We start from the raw sequence: 14,343 nt of genomic DNA on the forward strand, positions 1-14,343 counted from the left end.
AAGTAAAGAGGAAGACAAGACAAACAAACATATATAGATAGCTTCAATTGTGCGGTCTCTAGGATAGGTACTGTCCGCGTACCATAATACAGAAGAAACTAAAGAAACTAAAAAATGGCAATTATTTTTTGAACAAATAAAAAAATGTTCACTCAGTCCCTTTTGGCAAAGGATCACTCATTGTTCACTCAAAGCTGAATCCTATCACCGCAGATGTTAAAGGTGTGGGTCAAATAGTTGTAAAGTCAAGAGAGGCCGTTGGGTTGCAGGCCTGATTGTACCTTTGGTACATGCTGTAAATGAGATGTACTATCTGTGGTTTATGTGCACACACTCTTTTTCTGGTCATTGTGCCTTCCCACAATCAGTCAATGAACAACGACGAGTTAGCTCCTAATCAGTTAGGCTGAGCATTAAACATAATAAACCGAAGAAAATGCCAAAACTGATGTGTAGATTATACATACAATTTTGTTCATAAGCTAGAAAAACTCATTCCAACCTACGATATTGCTAATAAATAGCGTTTTATTCAATCAATTCAGAGAAAATTGTTTCAAAGGAATTAATGCATTTTATACAGTACTACACCATTATATTATACAACACTCATTCAACTAGTCTTTCATATCACACACATACAAAATCAGACATCCATATGTACATAACTTAAAGGATTATCAAAAGGGAAAAGAAAAGAATTCAGAAAGAAAGAAAACAAGAAACAAAGGCTGCTCAACCAATACTCATCTGTAATATACCATCTATCTATACATATATACACACAACATGGAATTACTCGTGAACAACTTAAATAATATCACACATTGTATATACACAGGTTAAAGCATTCGAGCATTTGTTTAAGTTTTTCACTTTTTTGAGAGAGCAGCACTTTGCAGAGGGCCTACGCGTTTCGAGTCCTGTACAATGGGAGGACTCTCATCAGGGCCGGGGGGTTTATCTAGAAAGAAAAATATCTCCATGTCAGGTTTATACTCGAGACCTTTACAAGAAACCTTTCAGCATCAAGACCGATTCTCTCGCACAGCTTACCCTACTGGTCTGCTAGGCCACTTGACAGGTGTAGAGAGCTGGGATGCGGAGGTAGCGCTCACTGTAGGAGAGGGCGTAGTCACACTAAGGATTTAAGGGCAGCAATTAGCCCGCAGTGTTAAGGCTAGGCATAAACACATTGGCAAAAGCAGAGGAGGACCAGTTCTTACCTTGCTTGATCAAAGTGGACCGGGGACTAAATGGTTGTCCGCTATCAAGGTTAGTACGGGGAGACGGACGAGGTCAGGGGTGCCTGTGGGTAAAGACAAGTGGCGAAGCATAAGGAATTGAAAAACACCCTGGTGGACAGGTACCCTAGATCTATAAACACAGGGTCAATGGGGAGTCATACCTGTTCAAAGTAGGCTTTTGAATTTGGAAATCAGACGTCCTACACGAGTTTGGACGGATGCTGGAAGAAAATCTTTCGACTCCTGCAATAGAGCCACAAAATGTAAGTCACCACGGGGCCCTCAAAACGGGATGACACAAGCATAGGAATGCTCCGCGTTTGAAATGAAATAGCAACGCACCTAAGGGACGGAGTCTCCTCGTTTCGATCGGCGTCTCCGGAGCGCTGATCCTTCGCGCATGCGCTGTGGATAGCGTGATCGGTGTGTGGTTCACTAATATAGCAGAATCCACATGGGACGCTACTCTCTGGCGCGTGGGCGCTGAGAAAGGTTGCAGTGTTGCAATACCTGCGCATGAATCCTGCAGTCTACAGACAGTGTACCGGTTAAACACCAGGCACTGGTATAAGTTCATCCTACAGACACAATATAGAGGCGGACAGGTGAGGCCAGTAGAAAGGCAGAAAAGTAAACAGGCACTTCAGAGTTTATAAATCTCTGATATTTCATTGAGGCCAGTGACGGCCGTGTTGAACTTCACAATTAGGAGCGCCTCCCTTTTGGAGAGTCTGGCATCCCAGTCTCCTCCTCTGGGGTCGCGCTCCACCTTGGAGATTATGGTCCATTGAAGGTCTTTAATTTGATGGCCCAGTCTGTTCCAATGGTTTACCAATGGAGCTGTTTCAACACGATTTTTTATTCTGGATTTATGTTGGGAAATCCTTTGTCTTACCTCTTGATTAGTTTTCCCGATGTACAGGAGTCCACAGGGACAAACGATTCCATACACCACATATTTCGATTTACAGTTACTGTGGGTGTCATGTTTCCATGAGATGCCTCTGTGCTGGAACAGAGCTCCCTCTATCGTGGACTCGCAACATACACAGGTGCCACATTTGTGGTGCCCTGTGATCGGATTTAGTCCCATCATTTGTCTGATGGTCGGAGGTGTTTGTCTGGGGGTGGCTGCTCTTACTACAAAATTGGCGATGCTCTTATCTTTTTTGAACGCAAAAAGGGGGGGTTCCTTTAAGCATTCTTCAAGATTTTTCACGAGGTGCCAGTTTTGATTTATCACTTTCTTTAGCTGATTGGCATTGGGACAGAACGTTGTCACGCACACCTGGCGTTTCAGCTGAGGCTTGATACGTCTTTCCAGGAGTGACTCCCTTGGAGTCCACCGTGCCCTTTTCATGCAGTTGGAAACCAATTTCCTAGGGTATCCACGATCACATAGCTTTGTAACTAGGTTGTTTGCATGATGTTTGTAATCCTCATTCAGGGCACAATTCCTTCGGATACGAAGGAATTGCCCCAGTGGTAAGTTCTCTCGCAGACTCCTTGGGTGGTTGCTTGAAAAAAGAAGGGCTTTATTCCTATCTGTTGGCTTCACGAAGAGCGATGTGGATAACTTTCCTTCATTAGGGAAGACTTCCACATCCAAGAAGGATATTTTTTCTTTCGATGAGGATATGCTGAATTTTATATCCCCTGTCCGTGCGTTCAACCAGTTATAAAAGCTTTCCAGTTCGTCCTCAGTGCCCTTCCACACCATAAAAACATCGTCAATGAAGCGTAGCCACGCTCCAATGAGATCTTTGAAGGGGTTATTGTTGTAAACGAAAGTGTCCTCATAGAGAGCCATAAAAAGAACAGCCAATTCAGGGGCGAAGGGACACCCCATCGCTACTCCTTTTATCTGAAAATAAAAATCGTTCCCAAAACAAAAATAATTCTTTTTTAGGGCAAAGGATGCCAGATCAATCAAGAATTTGGTTGGTACCTGTACTGGTCGAGTTCTTAGCTCCAGGAAATGTGTAAGGACTGCTATGGCTTCATCCTGCGGAATCTGGGTGTAAAGGGCATTGACATCCAAGGTGACCAGTATGTCCCTGCCCTTACAGAATTCTATAGGCTCAAGTTTATTGATAAAGTCCGTCGTGTCCTGTAGATATGATTTTACTAGGCTCATGAATTCTTTCAAGAACACATCGACATATTTGGCGATGGGCTCGAGTAATGAATCACAGCCTGCTACAATTGGTCTTCCGGGGGGTTTGTTTGCATCTTTATGTACCTTTGGCAGGATATAAAATAAAGGTATCTTGGGATGTTTTTTCTGTAGGAATTCCAGTTCTTTTGGGCCTACAAACCCTTGATCAAAGCCTTCTCTAATGATCGAGAACAACTGGTTCTGTAATTCAGATGTGGGATCTTTCTGAATTTTCTTATAGCATTCCTGATCATTTAATTGCCTCAGGACTTCCTCATTATAGTTGGCAGTGTCCCACACCACTATAGCTCCGCCCTTATCGGCTTGCTTTATGGTGATAGTGGCATCATTCCTTAAGTCTGCAAGAGCTTTCTTTTCTTCTAGTGAGGTATTAAATTTGACAAATGTTTTCTGTGATTCCATGGCCGAAATAGCTGACAATACAGTTTTCTCAAAAACTAGTATCTCCTTTGGAATTTTATGCCCAGGCGGGCAAAAAGTGGATTTATTCCGGAGCCCTGTGACTTCAGGAGTGGCAGCACTGGGGTTATCCGCGAAAAAAGTTGCTAGTCTTAATTTGCGGCAAAACTCAATAAACTCAGTTTTCATTCGAGTAAAGTCGGTCCGTTTAGATGGTACAAAAGAGAGTCCCTTGGAAAGGACACTCTCTTCTGCAACAGTAAGTGTTTTTGGTGAGAGGTTAAAAATGGGTGATACTACTGGTTTTGATAGTGTTGACGCCTGGTTCTCATTTCCCATTGTACTTTCGCCCTCGGGCGTGTTTGGCCTCTCCCTAAAAAAGGATTTTGAGCATTGGTCTGTTGTTGCTGGTTCCGATTCCATTTTCGGTTCCTATTCGTTTGTCCACTACTGCCACTATTTCCGCTGTTGTCACTTTCACCGCCTGAAGATGAAGTATCTGAGAAAGTTATAAATTGATTACGTGATCTGCCACGGTTCCCTGATAAATAGCGCCTAGAATCAGGTTTGGTGTAAAAATCAGTTTGTAAAAAGGGGTAAACGTTTTCGAGGGAAAAGTTCTTTTTGTCCTTCTCGAACTGGTTGGTTTTTTGAGTCACGCTATAATCTTTGAAATCTTGTATTTCTTTAGCTACTTTATCTATTAAGGCCTTGGCATCAACTATCGCAGGATTGCCAAGTATCTCAGACTCAAGTTGGGCTATTTGTTCAAGTTCTTGTCTAGAAATTCTTACCGCTGTTTCTACAGTAAGGACCATAAGGTCCCTACTGCATTTGGTTTCTATTTGACTGAAACCTTTTTTAAAACAATTTTCTCTGAATTGATTGAATAAAACGCTATTTATTAGCAATATCGTAGGTTGGAATGAGTTTTTCTAGCTTATGAACAAAATTGTATGTATAATCTACACATCAGTTTTGGCATTTTCTTCGGTTTATTATGTTTAATGCTCAGCCTAACTGATTAGGAGCTAACTCGTCGTTGTTCATTGAGTTTTTAGCGGGATTTTTCTCGCGAAGTTTCTCTGTTTGTCACATCTTTTGTGATCAAGGGGAATCATTTCTCCTTCCCTACACGGACTTCAGGTACACTCGGACCCTAGGTCCTACACGAAACGCAGTCTCCCCTCCCACCCCCTTTTTTCTGGAGCTTTAACCATCCTTGTGGTGTTATTTCTAGTCCTTCATGGCAGAAAAGGACACTTTAGCCTTTTCTGAAGACCATTTAAAAGATCTCTTAAGCAATCCACCGGTTTTCTCCTCAGTGACCCTCAGTGTCTCGGCCACTTCACAGAATGAGACAGATAAACTACTTAGGTTGAGAAAAAAACAAATTAGAACGGACCTACATGGTCATTTCCTTTTACAACATTTAAGGGAAGGCACGATCCCGGGTGGTCTTCAAATTAAAAACATTCCGGTCATCTTTACGGAAGACCCTATATTTAAAAAAGGTTTCAGTCAAATAGAAACCAAATGCAGTAGGGACCTTATGGTCCTTACTGTAGAAACAGCGGTAAGAATTTCTAGACAAGAACTTGAACAAATAGCCCAACTTGAGTCTGAGATACTTGGCAATCCTGCGATAGTTGATGCCAAGGCCTTAATAGATAAAGTAGCTAAAGAAATACAAGATTTCAAAGATTATAGCGTGACTCAAAAAACCAACCAGTTCGAGAAGGACAAAAAGAACTTTTCCCTCGAAAACGTTTACCCCTTTTTACAAACTGATTTTTACACCAAACCTGATTCTAGGCGCTATTTATCAGGGAACCGTGGCAGATCACGTAATCAATTTATAACTTTCTCAGATACTTCATCTTCAGGCGGTGAAAGTGACAACAGCGGAAATAGTGGCAGTAGTGGACAAACGAATAGGAACCGAAAATGGAATCGGAACCAGCAACAACAGACCAATGCTCAAAATCCTTTTTTAGGGAGAGGCCAAACACGCCCGAGGGCGAAAGTACAATGGGAAATGAGAACCAGGCATCAACACTATCAAAACCAGTAGTATCACCCATTTTTAACCTCTCACCAAAAACACTTACTGTTGCAGAAGAGAGTGTCCTTTCCAAGGGACTCTCTTTTGTACCATCTAAACGGACCGACTTTACTCGAATGAAAACTGAGTTTATTGAGTTTTGCCGCAAATTAAGACTAGCAACTTTTTTCGCGGATAACCCCAGTGCTGCCACTCCTGAAGTCACAGGGCTCCGGAATAAATCCACTTTTTGCCCGCCTGGGCATAAAATTCCAAAGGAGATACTAGTTTTTGAGAAAACTGTATTGTCAGCTATTTCGGCCATGGAATCACAGAAAACATTTGTCAAATTTAATACCTCACTAGAAGAAAAGAAAGCTCTCGCAGACTTAAGGAATGATGCCACTATCACCATAAAGCAAGCCGATAAGGGCGGAGCTATAGTGGTGTGGGACACTGCCAACTATAATGAGGAAGTCCTGAGGCAATTAAATGATCAGGAATGCTATAAGAAAATTCAGAAAGATCCCACATCTGAATTACAGAACCAGTTGTTCTCGATCATTAGAGAAGGCTTTGATCAAGGGTTTGTAGGCCCAAAAGAACTGGAATTCCTACAGAAAAAACATCCCAAGATACCTTTATTTTATATCCTGCCAAAGGTACATAAAGATGCAAACAAACCCCCCGGAAGACCAATTGTAGCAGGCTGTGATTCATTACTCGAGCCCATCGCCAAATATGTCGATGTGTTCTTGAAAGAATTCATGAGCCTAGTAAAATCATATCTACAGGACACAACGGACTTTATCAATAAACTTGAGCCTATAGAATTCTGTAAGGGCAGGGACATACTGGTCACCTTGGATGTCAATGCCCTTTACACCCAGATTCCACAGGATGAAGCCATAGCAGTCCTTACACATTTCCTGGAGCTAAGAACTCGACCAGTACAGGTACCAACCAAATTCTTGATTGATCTGGCATCCTTTGCCCTAAAAAAGAATTATTTTTGTTTTGGGAACGATTTTTATTTTCAGATAAAAGGAGTAGCGATGGGGTGTCCCTTCGCCCCTGAATTGGCTGTTCTTTTTATGGCTCTCTATGAGGACACTTTCGTTTACAACAATAACCCCTTCAAAGATCTCATTGGAGCGTGGCTACGCTTCATTGACGATGTTTTTATGGTGTGGAAGGGCACTGAGGACGAACTGGAAAGCTTTTATAACTGGTTGAACGCACGGACAGGGGATATAAAATTCAGCATATCCTCATCGAAAGAAAAAATATCCTTCTTGGATGTGGAAGTCTTCCCTAATGAAGGAAAGTTATCCACATCGCTCTTCGTGAAGCCAACAGATAGGAATAAAGCCCTTCTTTTTTCAAGCAACCACCCAAGGAGTCTGCGAGAGAACTTACCACTGGGGCAATTCCTTCGTATCCGAAGGAATTGTGCCCTGAATGAGGATTACAAACATCATGCAAACAACCTAGTTACAAAGCTATGTGATCGTGGAGACCCTAGGAAATTGGTTTCCAACTGCATGAAAAGGGCACGGTGGACTCCAAGGGAGTCACTCCTGGAAAGACGTATCAAGCCTCAGCTGAAACGCCAGGTGTGCGTGACAACGTTCTGTCCCAATGCCAATCAGCTAAAGAAAGTGATAAATCAAAACTGGCACCTCGTGAAAAATCTTGAAGAATGCTTAAAGGAACCCCCCCTTTTTGCGTTCAAAAAAGATAAGAGCATCGCCAATTTTGTAGTAAGAGCAGCCACCCCCAGACAAACACCTCCGACCATCAGACAAATGATGGGACTAAATCCGATCACAGGGCACCACAAATGTGGCACCTGTGTATGTTGCGAGTCCACGATAGAGGGAGCTCTGTTCCAGCACAGAGGCATCTCATGGAAACATGACACCCACAGTAACTGTAAATCGAAATATGTGGTGTATGGAATCGTTTGTCCCTGTGGACTCCTGTACATCGGGAAAACTAATCAAGAGGTAAGACAAAGGATTTCCCAACATAAATCCAGAATAAAAAATCGTGTTGAAACAGCTCCATTGGTAAACCATTGGAACAGACTGGGCCATCAAATTAAAGACCTTCAATGGACCATAATCTCCAAGGTGGAGCGCGACCCCAGAGGAGGACACTGGGATGCCAGACTCTCCAAAAGGGAGGCGCTCCTAATTGTGAAGTTCAACACGGCCGTCACTGGCCTCAATGAAATATCAGAGATTTATAAACTCTGAAGTGCCTGTTTACTTTTCTGCCTTTCTACTGGCCTCACCTGTCCGCCTCTATATTGTGTCTGTAGGATGAACTTATACCAGTGCCTGGTGTTTAACCGGTACACTGTCTGTAGACTGCAGGATTCATGCGCAGGTATTGCAACACTGCAACCTTTCTCAGCGCCCACGCGCCAGAGAGTAGCGTCCCATGTGGATTCTGCTATATTAGTGAACCACACACCGATCACGCTATCCACAGCGCATGCGCGAAGGATCAGCGCTCCGGAGACGCCGATCGAAACGAGGAGACTCCGTCCCTTAGGTGCGTTGCTATTTCATTTCAAACGCGGAGCATTCCTATGCTTGTGTCATCCCGTTTTGAGGGCCCTGTGGTGACTTACATTTTGTGGCTCTATTGCAGGAGTCGAAAGATTTTCTTCCAGCATCCGTCCAAACTCGTGTAGGACGTCTGATTTCCAAATTCAAAAGCCTACTTTGAACAGGTATGACTCCCCATTGACCCTGTGTTTATAGATCTAGGGTACCTGTCCACCAGGGTGTTTTTCAATTCCTTATGCTTCGCCACTTGTCTTTACCCACAGGCACCCCTGACCTCGTCCGTCTCCCCGTACTAACCTTGATAGCGGACAACCATTTAGTCCCCGGTCCACTTTGATCAAGCAAGGTAAGAACTGGTCCTCCTCTGCTTTTGCCAATGTGTTTATGCCTAGCCTTAACACTGCGGGCTAATTGCTGCCCTTAAATCCTTAGTGTGACTACGCCCTCTCCTACAGTGAGCGCTACCTCCGCATCCCAGCTCTCTACACCTGTCAAGTGGCCTAGCAGACCAGTAGGGTAAGCTGTGCGAGAGAATCGGTCTTGATGCTGAAAGGTTTCTTGTAAAGGTCTCGAGTATAAACCTGACATGGAGATATTTTTCTTTCTAGATAAACCCCCCGGCCCTGATGAGAGTCCTCCCATTGTACAGGACTCGAAACGCGTAGGCCCTCTGCAAAGTGCTGCTCTCTCAAAAAAGTGAAAAACTTAAACAAATGCTCGAATGCTTTAACCTGTGTATATACAATGTGTGATATTATTTAAGTTGTTCACGAGTAATCCCATGTTGTGTGTATATATGTATAGATAGATGGTATATTACAGATGAGTATTGGTTGAGCAGCCTTTGTTTCTTGTTTTCTTTCTTTCTGAATTCTTTTCTTTTCCCTTTTGATAATCCTTTAAGTTATGTACATATGGATGTCTGATTTTGTATGTGTGTGATATGAAAGACTAGTTGAATGAGTGTTGTATAATATAATGGTGTAGTACTGTATAAAATGCATTAATTCCTTTGAAACAATTTTCTCTGAATTGATTGAATAAAACGCTATTTATTAGCAATATCGTAGGTTGGAATGAGTTTTTCTAGCTTATGAACAAAATTGTATGTTTCCCACAATCAGTAGATTGTGGTTTTAGTATAACCTACGTGCTGCGCGTTTAACGTGTGTCTGGTCCTCACTTATTATGGGTATTCTGAAAACGGGCTTAGCTCGTTTGTGTTTCTCGTTTCACATTCAGTCTCTGATTCACACTTGCCTCTCATTTCATTCTCCCCTCTTTCTAACATTTCTGTCCATATACTAACACGGATGCTTAATTCACTTTCACTACTATCTACCTTGTCTCTCTATCTTCATTTTAAGAACGTCAGTGGACCCCAAATTTACATGGGCCACCACATACCACGCTATCCTGTTTGGCCAGTATATATATTGATTTGCATTTAAGAATGTACTATTCATATATACTATATAATAATTACTGCCTTAGTCATCATCATCATCATCATCAGAAAGATGCTTTATTTGATTCTTACAAAAAGATCATAAAAGCAAAATGTTCACAGTAAAAATTCAAGATAAAATACAGAATAAGAACAATGCTTTAAAATATTTTACTTATACAGATTAATTAATCTGTCCTAATCCATAGAGTTTCTATATTTAATCACTGCTTTTAAAAAAGGAACCACATGATCAATACAATTTTCACATTCCAACATTTGTAGTTTAAGGAAAGCAATACAACAATGTTGTAGACCTGATAGTAACAGAATTGGTTTTAAGAACCTTTTTCTTGGAAATACATATAATCTTTAAAATAGCGTGGTATGTAGGGTAGTTTGTCTAGACATGTTGTCACAAGGACAGATAATTGTGCCTTCAGACCAGACCATGTTTTTAGGGAAACCAACAAGTTTATGAAAATTACCCAGCCTAAAACGGATAAGAAGCATCCTTTCATAGCTACCCTGTAACATAGGTCAGATATAGTTGCAAGCCCCAATTTGTTAAGAGCAAGTTGTTGTCTCTCACGCTCACTTTGCTACTGCCCTAGTTCTGATAAATGTCAAGGATCCCACTTGTGGGACCGTTTAAGGCAGAAACAAGTCCTTCCAGCAGTAATGTCACATTTACATGCTCCAATACACACTCCTTTCCTGTTGACAATACCAGACATACTTTTTTGAGTGTATTCTACTGCACACATGGAAAGAAGAAAGTACCTCCATTGATTGTTTTTGTACATGAAGGTATCCCTTCCTGCACAAAAACTATCATTCCTACAATGCAGACACCCTTACACCATGGAGCAAGGGAGTCTACTTTGGCGCAAGGGAGCCATTTGTGCACCTGCGCAGTGAAAGAGGACAGGAATGCGCCGTAACTCATAGATTCAGCACAATCCTGTCCTTTTCTTTTGATGCATGGCAGCACAGCAAGAAGCCATGCAGTGCTGCGTTCTGCCAAAATGTTGCAAATGAGGCTGTTAGTTCTTTGCTACACATTTGGACTGCTGATCTCTATTTGCCATGTCTTCTTATCCCCTCTCAATGGCGCACCCTCTTCCTTCACAGAGTAAGCTTTGTTAACATCTTCTTGATGTTGATTGCTTTTATGTCATTTTAGTAGGTCCTTTTGGTCTTCATTTGCAGTTAGGAAAATTAGAAAGAGCAGGGAAGATTAGATTGAGACATAGAGACAATGTTAAAATATGGAACAAGACGAAGGTGAAATGTATTGGATTAGAAAGGACAGGTTTAGAAAAATGAACAGGGGGGGTGGCAGGAAACTGGGGAGAAGGCAGAGACATGTGGTGAGAGTGCTTTAAATGGGCCGGTACTCACCGATACTAAGTACCGGCACTTCTGAATTTTCTGGCCCTCAGTACCGGCACTTCTTATTAGGCAGGGGAGAGTACCAGTACCCTAATAGATGGCATCTCAGGCTCCAGTTATGTCTCTCCTATAGCACAGTGTAGATGCCGCTCTGCTTCTCAGGAGCGTGTAAGCCGCCAAGCCTCTTTGCAGAGTCGCTGCTGGAGATTCCAGCAGCGCCCATGTGAATGGCCTGAGACTGCAGGGTTCTAAGAGGTCTTGCCGTGTGTCATGCTGTGATTAACAGTGCAGGGTCTTCTAGACAGACGCTTCACTGTTGATCAGGTGCCAGAGGACTATTCGGCTGAAAGTGCTTTAGTCTCATCCCCGCCCCTCTCCATCAGGTATGTAAATTGTTTGGGATGGGCAGTCAGTCAGTAATCCAGTTTTATTTAGGATATTGAGTGACAGCCCAACAAAATCCTCTGCCTTCGCAAAAGCCGTTTTTCCCCTCATCTTTTTATTCAGGATAGGAGCTGCTTCTCTTTGTAGAAGGAAAGAGTAGGGATGGTGCAGTCAAGACATCAAAAAAAGACTTAACCATCGCTCCTGAGACCACTTCCAGGCAATGGTGAATGAGGGCCATATGGGGGCATGACCTGCTTCCCCACAGCCACAAAGGCAAACAGGTTACTTTACCAACTTGTCCAAGAAGAATCAGGAAGTGCCAAACGCTTGGGTAACGTTGGCAATGAAATTTGTGGTTCAGCGGGAGCCGAGCCTACTATCCACTTCAATTGCCCGGCCATGGGTTTTTACCAGTGCATCCCACACACTCCACCAAAGGTTGAGTGCAATCTTCCATCACATAAATAGGCCTGAAATTTTTATGGTAAACACCACATCACATGCTAGAACCTGCGATGAGGCGGGACTAAATCCATGCAGGTTACATTAATCGATTCTAGACAAACGCTGAAAATCTTAGGCTCTCCTCCCTAGGCGTTTAATGCACAGTTTGAGGATAAACACGAGCAGGTTACAATTCCTCTTTTGTGGACAGAATCTGAGAATATTAGGCTTACCATCACATGATATGACCAGAAGTGCAAACTGAGGATGTCTTGAGGAACAGCTAGCCAAAACTACTTACATGTAGGTTACACTAACAATTTCCAGCCAAATCCTGCAAACATTAGATTCTCGCCTGGTGAAAGAGTACACAGTTGGCAAAAAAAACATGCACAGAGGCTGCATTTATCTTTTTCTGGAAAAAAAAACTTTCATGCCCCTAGGTTCAAACTCAAGGAGTGAAGAAGAGCTACCCTAAACAACATACTCAGAGTTACACTAATGTTTTCTAGTCTAATCATGACAATTTTGGAGTGAAATCCTATCCCGAGCCCAGGCTTCAATGATGCACAACTAAAAAAAAGTTGAGGGTTGTATGCTGTGTGTGCAACAAATCTGTTCATGTAGCTTCAGAACATTGTTACTTAATAATAACGTGTGTGTGCGCCTGTTTTTCTGTGAGAGAAAAGGGAGAGAATCAGAACACTCAGTAGATTTTAGAGGGAATGTGTAGAGTGTGTGTATGTGTGTGCATGTGTATGTGTGCGTGTGTACGCTTGAGAGTATATAGTAGTGTGCCAAACAAATAACAGTATGGCATTAAGAAGCAGCAAATATTACTAAACGAGCAACTGTTCACATGTCATCCTTTTTGGGTTTCATTTTGTGTAATGAGTTAACCAGTTGCGTTTATGTGTTTTTCATAGTTGCTGCAATTAAAATAGAAGTCATTATGTATCATCATATGTTGTCCTAAGCCCCGCCTCTAGACCCGCCCACTCGCCATGCCTCTAGCTGATATTAATGAGTATTTGCACTTATTTTTTCCCATTTAAAGCACTGGCGAGAGTGATAAGAGAGACATAGGGGACAAGATGAATAGTGCGAGGGTCCAGGTGACTACCTATAGGCAATAAAATGGAAGTTAACATATACTGCAGCACATGAGAAGGAAAGAGTGGGCCTGAGCAGAAAGCAAAGTTAAGTAAAAAATATAAAATTAGAATTTAGTATTCTTGCCTATGAGCACCAACTTTGAGCATTAAAACAGGTGGGCCCTGAAAAGGGGGGAGTCAAGTGGACCATGTCTTTGAAGTAGGGGTGTTAAACCATGGGTTACACTTAACGGGTGGAATCCTTTGAAATATGAATGTGTCTTGGATTTGGAGCAAGAACCGTTCTGCTTTTGGCTTAATGTTTTCCAACCACCAACTGCCACTTGCAGTGATGGTAAGGACGATCAAATGTAGAACACATGAGATCAGAGCAGACTGTGGCATTCCTTGCTGCTGTGGCAGAATGCTTTGGTGGGTAAATTGTAATGTGCTGTCTATCCACAGTGTCATTCTGATCCACCTCTTCAATCTAGTATATGTTTTTCCATCAAGCGCAAAGGACATGAGGCACACAAGATCCTTCTAGTAGGTGGACTGTGAGAGGTTAGAACCTGGGAGGTGGACTGTGAGAGGTCAGACCAGGGCAGCCTTCAGCTGCACTTAGGCAAAAAACTGCATCACATATTTTTCTGCTATTTGTGTGCATGTCCAGCCCTACCACACTGAGCAAAAGAGCAAGTTTGAGGCAGATGAGCCCAGTGAGGTGCTGCACTTCATCGCTGCATGCACATGGCCAGTAAGAGTAACTGTGTCATATGACATCATTCAGGAGCTACCACCTTGAGGCCAATCAGCAACAGCTCCTTGTCAGGGGCTTCTGGTAGCAGCCCCTCCACCACCTCCTGTGAGGCCACTGTGTATTTTTTAATTTAGCAGTGTTCGAGAAAATACGCTTTTGTGCTTCATGTGCATTGCCAATGCGCAGGCCAGCCCCCACTGCCTCCTCTCGAGGCTCCCGATGACAGAAGGAGGAGAGGCCTGAGGAGCCTGAGGCATGACCCAGCTACCGAGTGTTGTTTCAAAATAAAATACTCAAATGGATGTCTGGAGTGCGTATGAGAAGGGCGCAGTTCAACTACAGAGGCACAATCAGTTTAATGAGGAGAC

This window comes from Lissotriton vulgaris, chromosome 3_1, assembly GCF_964263255.1.
Source record: "Lissotriton vulgaris chromosome 3_1, aLisVul1.2, whole genome shotgun sequence".
NCBI lineage: Eukaryota > Metazoa > Chordata > Amphibia > Caudata > Salamandridae > Lissotriton > Lissotriton vulgaris.